Genomic DNA, 12,417 nt, shown 5'->3' with positions numbered 1-12,417 from the left:
TAATATTCGGAGGTTCTCCAACCTTCAACGTTTTTCAGGGCTTAAAAAAGGTAATCTCTCAAGTATTGAATCATAGTGTTTTGGGACAGTCTTTGGGGGAAGCCCTTAAAAGTAGCCACTGGATGCTAATATATAGTATATGATAAGATAATATAGAGTATTTCATTGCCTTGAGTATTTAATTATTTATCTATCTGATGCAAAACTTTGGTCTTTTGGCGACATTTATTTGTATAGAGCAGGGGTGGTGAACTCCGCTCCTGGAGAGCCTCAGTCCTGCAGAGTTCAGCTCCAACTGTGATAAACCTCGCCTGCCTGTAGCTTTCTGGTAACCCTTCAGACCTTGATTAGCTTGTTCAGGTGTGTTTGATTAGGGTTGAAGCAAAAATATGCAGGACTGTGGTTCTCCAGGACCGTTGCTTGCCACCCCTGGTATAGAGAATATGCATGGATGCACATTATCCCGCTTATTTCTAAATTTCAATACCAAATATATGCGTACATCGTCATGAAATTTAGAGCTTAAATTATTTTACCAGCAGATTTTATATTTCAAGGAAAATAGTAAGCAAAAAGACTACAGTGTTACAAAATGAATTGATTTATTATACATTGATCAGGCATTACATTTATGACCACTGACAGGGTAAGTGAATAACTGTTCAAGAGTGGTCCAAGGAAGGAACGGTTGTGAACCGACGACAGTGTTATGGGCGGCCAAGGCTCATTGATGCACGTGGGGAGCGAAGGCTGGCCCGTGTGGTCCAATCAAACAGACGAGCTACTGTAGCTCAAATTGCTCAAGAAGTTAATCTTGGTGCCAGATACCACAGCACACTTTCAGGGGTCTAGTGGAGTCCATGCCTCGACGTGTCAGGGCTGTTTTGGCAGCAAAAAGGGGAATCAACACAATATTAGGAAGGTGTTATTAGGTCATAATGTTATGCCTGATCGGTGTATGTCATCGAGTGTTGATGAAGGTTAGGTTAGGTTACTTTATTGATACCCGCAGGTAAATTTGTCTTGCAGTATGATGACACAGTGAGTAAAAGGCATCCGTATCACAAAACAAAACATGATAAACAATAAATAATAATAATTATTATTACATGATACATGTGCTCAAGGCCACCACTCAAGACTTAGTAAATAAATCTGTACCTTCATATACAACTACACCTCCCTACATATCTACATATACTTATGCCTATATAAACATATTACATACACAGAAAAGAAAAAAAAAACTATTTATTATTCAACACTGTTAAAACAGCAGGAATAAAGCTGCTTTTATACTGCTTTGTTCTGCACCTTGGGACTAAAAACCTCCGTCCAGTGGGAAGAAGCTTAAACTCACTGTGCAAAGGGTGGGAGTCATCCTCTGTAACTGTCTAGTATACAGGGATGCTGGATACAACTGTGACTCTCCAACCAACCGACTAGACCATTTAGCGATCTGGTTTAAGGAATTTCTTGCTTTTAAGGATGTATGACCAAACCATGCCACTAAGGAAAAGGACAAAACTGACTCAATAAAAGCATGATAAAACATTGTCATTATCGTTCGGTCAATATGAAAATGTGAAAGTTTCCTTAGACAATATAAACGTTGGTGGCCCTTTTTACACACCGCTTCACAGTTAGCCTCAAAGTTCAATAGTCTCAATAGTCTGACCTTTAATTAAAGTAGCTTCATTCATGTGACTGTTCCTCCTAAAATCAATGAGCATATCTTTAGTTTTTGATATTAAGCTGGAGGTAGGATTCCTCACACCAGTGTACAAAGTCATCAATAACTGGGCCATGGCTGATCTCGTTTCCTTGAAGCAGACTAACAATAACAGAATCATCTGCATATTTTATGATGGTTCTATTGTCATAACTGCTCTGACACATATTTGTGTACAGAATAAATAATAATGGTGACAACACACACCCTTGAGGAGACCCTGTCAAAAGGGTTTTCCGGTCAGACAAAAAACCATTGACCCTCACTCTCTGTGTCCTGTTGGTTAAAAAGTCAAGGATCCAACCCACCAGATTATTACTTAAATCAAACTGTTCTAATAGCCTTCTGGTTAAAATGTGGGGTTGGATAGTATTAAAAGCCGAAGAAAAATCTACGAATAAGAGTCTGGCATGTGTTCCATTTGCATCTAGATGTCTAAGAAGCAAATTAAGCAGTGTTACGGTAGCATCCTCCACTCCTCTATGAGGCCTATACGCAAACTGTAAAATCAAATCAAATCAAATCACTTTATTTGTCACTCTACATATGCACAAGTGCAACAGTAGGTGAAATTCTTAGGTGCAGTTCCGAGCAACATGGTAGTCATGACATGACATGTACAACATTTAAAGCAGCATCAGATTACACTGATGCGCCCACAATTACTCACAGCACAGTAAACTCTACAATAAACAATAAATAATTTACACAATGTGAGTGTAGTTCTCACAGCTTTAAACAATATACACATACTTACAATATACATATACTTTAAACAATATACACTAAACATACACTAAACAATATACATTACGCTATAATAGTAATAATAATATACAATGTACAGTATAAAATATTATTCACAGATTGAAAAATTGAAATCCAAAGTGCAATAGATGCTGTATGATAAATAAATGTGTATATAATGTGTGTTTATCTACAGTGGGTTGTGCTGAGTGATATTCTGTCCAGTGTGTGTTATGATCCTGATGGGTCAAGAGTTAAGGAGTCTGATTGTTTGTGGGAAGAAGCTGTTCTGGAGTCGGCTGGTGCGTGATCTGATGCTGCGGTACCGTCTGCCTGATGGCAGCAGTGAGAGCAGCCCATGGTTCGGGTGGCTAGAGTCTCTGATGATCCTCTGAGCTCTCTTCACACACCGCCTGACATAAATGTCCTGGAGGGAGGGAAGCTCACCTCCGATGATGCAGCTGGCCGAGATCCAGGACATGTTCAGTTTGCTTCAAGATCTCGGACCTGACCAGTTTCTCAAAAATCTTCATTAAAACTGAGGTCAAAGCAACCGGCCTGAAATCATTAATAGTTTTAGGACCACTACATTTAGGAACAGGGACAACCACAGCATCTTTCCAGAGGTTAGGAACATGTTGTGTCTGTAATGACTTGTTATATAACCCCTGAAATACAGGACTTAAGGCTTTTGAACATGATTTAACCCTCATATGTCCTTAGTTTCCTGTTTACACTCAGTGCATTTGTGGTCGATATGACCCCAAAATTTAAAGAATGATTGTAAAAAAAAATTACATTTTTAATAATACATGTAATATATATATTTTTTTGTTTACTTCTCATCTATACAGTAATGCTGTGTTTTTGGATATACAAAGTACTTTTGTACCTATTTACCACACAATTCCTCAACTATACCATTAGCTTGCGTGTGAAATATAAATTTTTTATGAAAAAAATACTTAAATGATGATCTAAATTAAATTTAATTTGTTTCTGGATATTGATCTAGGTGTTAGCTGTACAATTCTGCCATCTGTTGGTCAAAGACAAACCTGAAGGAATTACAATTTAAGAAAGAAATTGTTTTGTCCATAGAGACCCAGCAGAGGGCAATAGAGATCCATTCATTTTACTGGATGTGGCCAACTGCTCATATCATAACTTTTGTGATACATTTTGTGAATTTATACATGTATAAACATTATACAAGACATTAAAAATAAATATTCTTTCAAATAGTAGAATTTTGGTAGTTTTTGATGCGTTTTGAAATGTCTGTTTTTACAAAATACCACAGAAATCGTCACATAAGAAACACCTAAAGTTTCTCTTGAATCAAGCAAGTAATCCAAAGTCTCCAGGAGAGTGTATTTCTTTGCCATACTGCCCCAGAATGAACTGTGTGCAGGACACCAAAGACCCTCTTTTATACCTTTCGTGTGGGAACAATTTCTTTGTTTTCAAAACAAAGTTGCAGCTCTTAGATCTCAGAGTAAACTTTCTCAAAGTTGAACAGGTTAGTTGCCTTCCATCTCTCCCTTGCTCTCTCTGCATGTGTGTGTGTGTGTGCATGCATTAGGTCTCACTGATTCACTCACATGTGTTCTACATTTGATAGCTGATTTAATTTGACAAATTATTTAATTTGCTGATTTCTAATTTAATTTGACAAATTCCATACAGATGCTCTTTGTGACAGTCACACCTCTCTCTCTCTCTCTCTCTCTCTCTCTCTCTGTGTGTGTGTGTGTGTGTGTGTGTGTGTGTGTGTGTGTGTGTGTGTGTGTGTGTGTGTGTGTGTGTGTGTGTGTGTGTGTGTGTGTGTGTGTGTGTGTGTGTGTGTGTGTGTGTGTGTGTGTGTGTGTGTGTGTGTGTGTGTGTGTGTGTGTGTGTGTGTGTGTGTGTGTGTGTGTGTGTGTGTGTGTGTGTGTGTGTGTGTGTGTGTGTGTGTGTGTGTGTGTGTGTGTGTGTGTGTGTGTGTGTGTGTGTGTGTGTGTGTGTGTGTGTGTGTGTGTGTGTGTGTGTGTGTGTGTGTGTGTGTGTGTGTGTGTGTGTGTGTGTGTGTGTGTGTGTGTGTGTGTGTGTGTGTGTGTGTGTGTGTGTGTGTGTGTGTGTGTGTGTGTGTGTGTGTGTGTGTGTGTGTGTGTGTGTGTGTGTGTGTGTGTGTGTGTGTGTGTGTGTGTGTGTGTGTGTGTGTGTGTGTGTGTGTGTGTGTGTGTGTGTGTGTGTGTGTGTGTGTGTGTGTGTGTGTGTGTGTGTGTGTGTGTGTGTGTGTGTGTGTGTGTGTGTGTGTGTGTGTGTGTGTGTGTGTGTGTGTGTGTGTGTGTGTGTGTGTGTGTGTGTGTGTGTGTGTGTGTGTGTGTGTGTGTGTGTGTGTGTGTGTGTGTGTGTGTGTGTGTGTGTGTGTGTGTGTGTGTGTGTGTGTGTGTGTGTGTGTGTGTGTGTGTGTGTGTGTGTGTGTGTGTGTGTGTGTGTGTGTGTGTGTGTGTGTGTGTGTGTGTGTGTGTGTGTGTGTGTGTGTGTGTGTGTGTGTGTGTGTGTGTGTGTGTGTGTGTGTGTGTGTGTGTGTGTGTGTGTGTGTGTGTGTGTGTGTGTGTGTGTGGGCATGTTTTCGTGAAATATCAGGACACAAATGTGTATAATGACATGGGTATGACATAGTTATTACAAAAAGAGGGTGAAATATGAGGACGTTCCCCATGTCCTCACTTTTCAAAATGCTTATAAATCACACAGAACAAGTTTTTTTTCACAGAAAGTGAACTGCACAGTCTCCTGTGAGGGCTAGGTTTAGGGGCAGTGTAAGGGGATAGAAAATACGGTTTGTACAGTATAAAAACCATTACGCCTATGGAATGTCCTCACATTTCACAAAAACAAACAACGTGTGTGTGTGTGTGTGTGTGTGTGTGTGTGTGTGTGTGTGTGTGTGTGTGTGTGTGTGTGTGTGTGTGTGTGTGTGTGTGTGTGTGTGTGTGTGTGTGTGTGTGTGTGTGTATTAGGTCTCACCCCTTTTATCTTAGTTCTGCATTTGTGGCTGATTTTATTTGGCTGTGGCAGTCATACCTGTTTGTGTGTATGTGTGTGTGTGTGTTTGAGTGAGCATGTCTTTTCTACATTGCATTTTTGCACTGTTTGAAGAATTCATCTTCCAGAATCTGGCAGTATGTTTTGGGAGTTCATATTAGTCCATCCTGAAGTCCGTTTTGCAGAGATGGACTAAAAATGAACTCCCAAAATTCTTTTGCAGTTAACAGGTCTCTTTTCTTCACCACCTGTTTTTGTCAGATCCTGCTGACCCAACGAGCATTTCACTGTCCAATGGTCATGCCTTAACTGCAATGTCTAGTATTGCATTAGTATTGCATCCTTCTCATGGGCATTTAATACTTTTTGACTTTTCAGTCTGAGTTAAATCTCTTTTTTGGCTCAATTTATCTGTAAAAGAAAACATGCCTAATAATTCTGCACACCTGAATATAAGGTGATTTTCATTTCCAGCCTTCATGAACAATTATATATCACTTATACATTATTAAATACTAAATCAATAGTAGTTATTAGGATTACTGTGGTTTGGAATTGGTCAAATGTGCCTGGAAAAAAAATATGATCAGAAAATCAACGTGCCTAATAATTCTGCACTCCCTGTATGGTTAGATAACTTAGAAAAAGTCACAAGATTTCATTCCACTGAGATATAGGGAAGCATTTTTTTTAACTAAAGAAAAGTCGATTGGGGTCATATTGACCCCAAAGCACAAATGAGGGTTAAGTAACCGGCCACAGATATTATCAGGACCAGGGATTTTGTTAACATGTACTGAATTAAAAGCCTTTAGTTTACAACATCCTGAAGTTCAATGTTGAAATGCTGATCATCCATAAGCTTTAAACTTATTTCCTGAATTTCTTTGCTAAAATCAAATTGATAAAAACGACAATAAAAACTATTAAGAGTATTTGCAAATTCAATATCTGAATTAAAACCATCTATCATAACATGAGTGCTACTGTTAGAATTGTTAAGGCCTACTATACTTTTCATGCTAGCCCAAGCTGACCTTGAATTGTTTGCAGCCATCTTGTTCTCCAATTCTACTTTATAATTGTGTTTAGCTTCAGTCTTAAATTTCAGTCTTCAACTCTTTTGTAACCATGTGCAAATCAGAGGCTGCTCCCTGTTTAAAGACAAACTTTTTCCTTTGTAAGCAGGACTTAACAGATTTGGTAACCCATGGTTTGTTATTAGGATATACTTTAACACGTTTACAGGGATGATCATGTCCCTGCAGAAGGCAACATATGAGCATGTTACATCAAATCATCACCACAAGACTGTGTAAAAATGTCCCAATCAGTACAGCTGTAACATTCCTGCAAACAGGACACAGATTCATCTGACCATACTCTTATGTCCTTGATCTTTGTTTTCTCTCTCTTTAAAAGAGAAGTCAGGCATTTGGGTACATTATCCTATGCCAGTTTGGAAGATGTGATCCATACTACAACCAGAGGTCAGGAAAGATGCCACTGCCTCACTACACTGACAAGAAAATGCTCTAAAAATGACGTCTAAACAGGTCAAAATCGAGTTATGTGTGGAATGTGTGGGCTACACTGAAAAAGAACAGTCTCTTGTTGATTTTCACTTGTGTTACAATAATTGATTTGGAATTCCAAGAAACAATGTACGCTAAGACATGGTGTCACTACTTTCCAGGCAGCGAAGTAGCATCTGAATTTGTGTCAGGTTTTTAGTCAGTCCCAAATGAAATATAGTAGCACAAGATGAAATGAACTGTTAATAATGCTTTTTAATGTGTTTTGAAACACTAAGACCTTTTCACTACTTTTCAGATAGTGAAAATCCACTTGAATATGTGTAAAGTTTCAGACAGTTTGCCAAAAATAGTTTACCCTAATAGTACAAAGTCAGTTATAAATGACAAAATCCTAAAAAACAAAAAATGGGTAAAAGGTCAGATTTTGGGCAGTGGTTTTAGTCTTAAATGTAAAATATCTCTTTCTAGCTGTGATTTCATAATTAGTCCCATAGGTGCTTTGGTAACACTTACAATAGAATCCTGGTTTAATATATTAATTTAATGACCATGTTAATTAATTCATAATTAGGGGAGAGCGGGGCACAACCTAAAGCTTTTTGACTTTCTCAGTTTGTGTAAATCCACTTGGGGTTCAGAGTATTTATTATCGCGCACATGTCTAGTAAAATGATGTGGTTTTGTTTCATTAATACATTGTATACTTTTTTCTTTATTTACCCGGAAAGAATGGAAGTTAAATGTGACAACATACCCCATAGGTGGAGTACATTGTAACATGTGGTGGGGCACAATGTAACATGACCAAATAACAGGTTAAAATGTTACCTGATATAATAAAAAAAAATATACAAGACAAACTAAAATATTTTGTCAACAAAATACAATTATTAACTTTTTAAAATAAAATAATGGCATTTTTTAATCATTAAAAATATAAGCATTTTTGAGTTCGACTACAAACACATCGCTAAATACAGCTATACAGCATAGTTCAAAACATAATAATAATTGATCATTTCTGAACATTAACTCTGTCATTATTCACCCTTTTCTCATGGTTTCTCAAAAGAATTCATAAAAGTATAGAATATAATGGCATATTTCTAATAGGGGCTCAGTGTTACAACATACCCCACCTGCACAGCTGGGATTTAAATCGCGGCTCGTGTCTTCTGCTGGTTAGATCAGCATTAAAGAACGATCTCAACTGTTAAATAACAGATATAAGATTAAAATAATATATCGGATTTGTCTTATTTTAAATAAACACAAAAAACAGAGATAAAAACTAAACTTAAGTAAGAAATTTACTTTTGCTATGGTTAAATACATGTTCATTTTGGCGCTATTTTTTCGGGCGCTGCGTTGCATTCTGGGACGTGGCGGCCATGTTGATGGCCTCGCGAATGTAAGCATACAGCAAATCGAACGAGGACAAGCAGAGTTGGGAGAAAGAAAAACTATGTTAAAATCCCGAAAAGGATGTGGAATTTACCGGGATACGTTAAATAGGGAAGCCAGGGACCGGTATATGGACAAAATTCGAACTATTAACGGTTTGGATTCATATGAAATTTGCAGTTCACAAATGGATGGGTTCAGCAGCTGCAGATCATGAAGCCTATGTAACGTTAACTTTTGACCTTGAAGCATTCTGCATCGTTCTGTGTTCTTAGGTTGCACTACTTGCAAATAAAAACTGAAAAATATCTGATTGTGTCACTTCTTGCTTTTGCACATTATACGGTTATTGCGTGACACTTCTTGCTTTTGCACATTATACGGTTATTGCGTGACACTTCTTGCTTTTGCACATTATACTGATTTAAGTATATTTTTTGTGAAGATTGTGGGTATGGATGCATCAGACACTTATGGCTGTATTTAATGCACATTTATTTCAGCACAACGCTAGGGCTCATGTTTGTCAGAGTAAGTTACAACATACAGACACAATCTTATCGAGGAATGTCATGTCTTCGTCCTTGCTTGGCAACACCATGTGAATCGGTACTTTATCTGACAAAATAGTGTACTTGTTGCGGACGGTTCCAATCACACTTTACACGTGAATTCGGAGGTGGGCATTTTTTCTTGTGCTCTCCACATCTCTTGCATCCAGCTGACAGCGTCATTTTGTGAAAGCCGACGACTCTGTTACTTCGGATACTTGGTCTCCGTGGTTGCGCCTCCAAGCAGGAAAGCGGTGGAAAGTTAATCCATTTTCGACGCCAAATTAATCAAATTAAGACACACGACTGAGAGGGAGTACGTCTATTAACAGTGCGTAGTAGTCCGAGTAGAAGTAAAGGAGGCCATCAACATGGCCGCCACGCCAAGTAATGACGTCAGACGCCCGAGCCCTATATGGCAACTAATAAATACACAAAGTTTCGTCATTCTGGCATGTGTGGAAAGGGTTAAAACATGCGTGTTACAACTAACCCCGCGCTCCCCTACATCATAAAAACGGCAGAAATAGGCCTACAGGTAATATCTACGAATATTGTGTTGGACAATGGCGGCCTTTGAGTCAAAACGGGTTGAGGCCCACTGATTTAAACTGTTGAACACAAGAGCTGCTGGTATTTGACCACAGGGAGGCAGTGTGACTCAAATGACTGAAATGGCCAGATACTGTACAGCTCTGGTCTGCTGCTGACTTCACTATGCAAGTGACACTTTGCAACTCAGTCAACTATTTATGCTGTGTTGCGTCAGTCATATTTAGTAATCTCATCCATGTGTTCGAGCTGGTGTCCTGCGCAAAATTAACAGTGAATGGACAAGTGGACATCTGCATGAAAATGTCCAAACTGTGGATAGGACATGCTATTGTAAAACTAAATAATTGCAGAAAGACAACAAAACAAAATGCTCTAAAATCCTCTTTAAACCTGTAAAGCCTACTGTATCATATTTGCTATGCAAATTTTAAGGCCTCCAAATGATCAAAACAATCACTTGTTGTACAATCTACTGCTTGCTTTCTGTCATCTGGCTGGTAGTTTATACTTTTTTAGCAAGTAAAAGTGTTTTTAGTATAATTCTAACCATGTCTACCTTCAGACTGTGATACACATCTTTTTTCTGTGAAATATTTGCAGATGTTTTATAAAGTAAACATAAGAATAACTTTTATATTGTTAGTAATATTTCAAAATGAACACTTACTGGACTGAAGCAACTTAGGTTTACTTGATTATCCATCTACAGTATCTTATTTACAGTTTTTTCAATACTTTTAACAATTTTCCTAAACTCTTAACGCAGTTAGCACAACATCTGTGTGTGTAGGCTATACTATTAATACATTTATTGTTGCTTTTAAGGAAAATGCATACAGTTACTACAAATTTGAAATGCTTTAACTTTTTTTACGCACAAGCTCAACTAAGACCAAAACACTGGATTTTTACTGCCAAATTGACCAATGCTTTAACACTGTATGCCAGAACAGATATCACCATGTTCTAAACCTAACCTTATAGGCTAAAGTCAAGGTTAACAGCTGTTTATATTGTGCATTGAAACACAAATATATCCCCTGTATGTTATTCCATTGTTACTGAGAAAATGCGGATTGAAGTTATGCAAATATATAAATCACAGCATAAAACACATGTTCAGGTCTTGATGTTCTTTCAATCACATGACCATGTGATATACAGTAAAAGATGACATTAGGCTTATCTTGTGTGAAAAAGGAACAATATAGAGCAACACGAAGAAAGTCAGAAAAACGTCTGCATGAGGGAGAGGAAGATGAGTACAAGGGCAAGGGAGAATTTTTAAACCCAACAAAACAAAAATGTGGAGAGTCTTCAAAAGACACACAATCTATGATCAATAAAATATACTGTCTATTGTATAAGGGCAGACCGGACACATAAAATAATGCAGTTTCTGTAATTCCATCTAGTGTTAGTGTTTTTATGACATTGTGCTATGATTGACTAAATGTTCCTGTTGGAAGAGAACATGTGTTAGTGTTTTGGTAGAAATAGTGTATTATTGTATTTTGAAAATTAGTGTTGGAGTTTAGTTTACAATGTGTAATTTTGACCATGAAATTATCCGTTTTGGCAATTGCGTGATGTAGGTGTGTTAGTGTGTTAAGAGTTTAGGAAAATTGTTAAAAGTATTGAAAAAATTGTCATAGCGATCGTAAAAAACTGTAAAATGTGAATATCAAATATGATTCATTGGGCTTTTGAGAAACGTCTATTTGTAAATCTCTCAATCATCATTGCATTGCATTGCATCATATATTTTGCCATTACAATTAAAACAACAAATAAGAACATCATCTTACTAAGACATTACTGAGTGATTAAGGCCCGGTTTCACAGACAGGGTTTAGGATTAGGCCTTAGTTAAATTCACCCTTAGCCGCAAGTTTGATTGACAGGCATTCTGACCAATCACATCGCCGAATCTGCCGTTTTGTCCGACAAAGCAGTCAGGAGAGGTAGTAGATTAATGTCGGTGGACTTGAACTTGGAAAAAACGGTGTGTGTACTGACGTCTTTCCGCGGTTGAAACATTTCTTTTAGTGTTCATTCATGTTTATTTCACGCTTATCAATGAACTAGAAGGAAGAGATAATCGGTTCACGAGCAGCTTTAACTGAGGCGCTACAGCGATCACCAAACATTAAAGAGCCACAAAACGGTATTTGCAGTTTAAATTTCTTAAAAAAAAAAAAAAAAAATTAGACCATTTCAAAGTTGAGACTTTGTTTCATATCAAAAGGAACTTGCTCTGTCCTGTCTGTCGGCGTGTTGTCAGTGTCCTCTTTGCTCCGCGATGTATTTTCTCTACGTGAGAACGTGTGTGGAGTGACGGCGTACACTCGACGCAGAAGTATAAATGGGCCTTGAGAGACCCATGGCTTGTCCGGCATAACAACAGTAACTAAAGGGGGCGGGTCTTTGCGAACGGTCAGGACATTTACATAGCTTTCATGTCTTAGAAAAAAACGTGTGTGGGTACGCGTGTGTCTCGATACAAAACAATGGCACGGACATTTTTAATTTCATATGCCAGTGCAAGTTACTTTCAGATAAAACAGCTTAAACTTGCATTTTAGTCTGGGACTAGTTTGAGCCCTGTCTGTGAAACCGGGAATAACTGATATTTTGTCTGTAGTCTGCGTGCATGACTGTTATAAAGATCTCATTTATTTACATTACAAGTTATCAGAATTTCATCTTACTTTTTCGGCATATAAATATCAGCATCTGAACCAAATTGCATACGTATGAGGAGCTGCATTTTCTTACTAAATCCTATTGTATGAGCGATAAAAGACAGAAGTATTAAAGCCACAATATGTAATTTTTTGCCGCTAGAGGTCGCTTA

Source organism: Gobio gobio (genome assembly GCF_949357685.1).
Source record: "Gobio gobio genome assembly, chromosome: 6".
NCBI classification, from domain to species: Eukaryota; Metazoa; Chordata; class Actinopteri; order Cypriniformes; family Gobionidae; genus Gobio; species Gobio gobio.
Note: the sequence above shows the minus strand (reverse complement) of the source record.